This window comes from Arachis duranensis, unplaced genomic scaffold, assembly GCF_000817695.3.
Source record: "Arachis duranensis cultivar V14167 unplaced genomic scaffold, aradu.V14167.gnm2.J7QH unplaced_Scaffold_108913, whole genome shotgun sequence".
Taxonomy (NCBI): domain Eukaryota; kingdom Viridiplantae; phylum Streptophyta; class Magnoliopsida; order Fabales; family Fabaceae; genus Arachis; species Arachis duranensis.
The window spans coordinates 1,213-1,566 of record NW_026263776.1 but is presented as its reverse complement, the minus strand read 5'-3'; the positions used below and the strand labels follow the sequence as shown (position 1 = coordinate 1,566).

The following is a 354-nucleotide window of genomic DNA, read 5'->3' as shown; positions in this document are numbered from 1 at the left end:
AGTGTCAATCTCAAGAACTCCTTTCTTCTGACTAGTCCCATTGTTCACAGGATTTCTTTCAGAAGTGTACATGAATTGGTTATTTGCAACCATTTCAATCAGTTCTTGAGCTTCAGAAGGCGTCTTCTTCAGATGAAGAGATCCTCCAGAAGAGCTATCCAAAGACATCTTGGACAGTTCAGAGAGACCATCATAGAAAATACCTATGATACTCCATTCAGGAAGCATATCAGAAGGACACTTTCTGATTAATTGTTTGTATCTTTCCCAAGCTTCATAGAGGGATTCTCCTTCCTTCTGTCTGAAGGTTTGGACTTCCACTCTAAGCTTACTCAATTTTTGAGGTGGAAAGAA

The 354-nt window shown here is 39.5% G+C and overlaps 1 non-coding gene across 1 annotated transcript; it reads left to right on the top strand.

The window, feature by feature from the left end:
- Positions 1-222: 222 nt before the first annotated feature.
- Positions 223-330, top strand: LOC127743758 (small nucleolar RNA R71). Its single transcript, XR_008005127.1, has one exon. It is a non-coding gene; the product is annotated as a small nucleolar RNA R71 (small nucleolar RNA).
- The last annotated feature ends 24 nt before the right edge of the window (positions 331-354 follow it).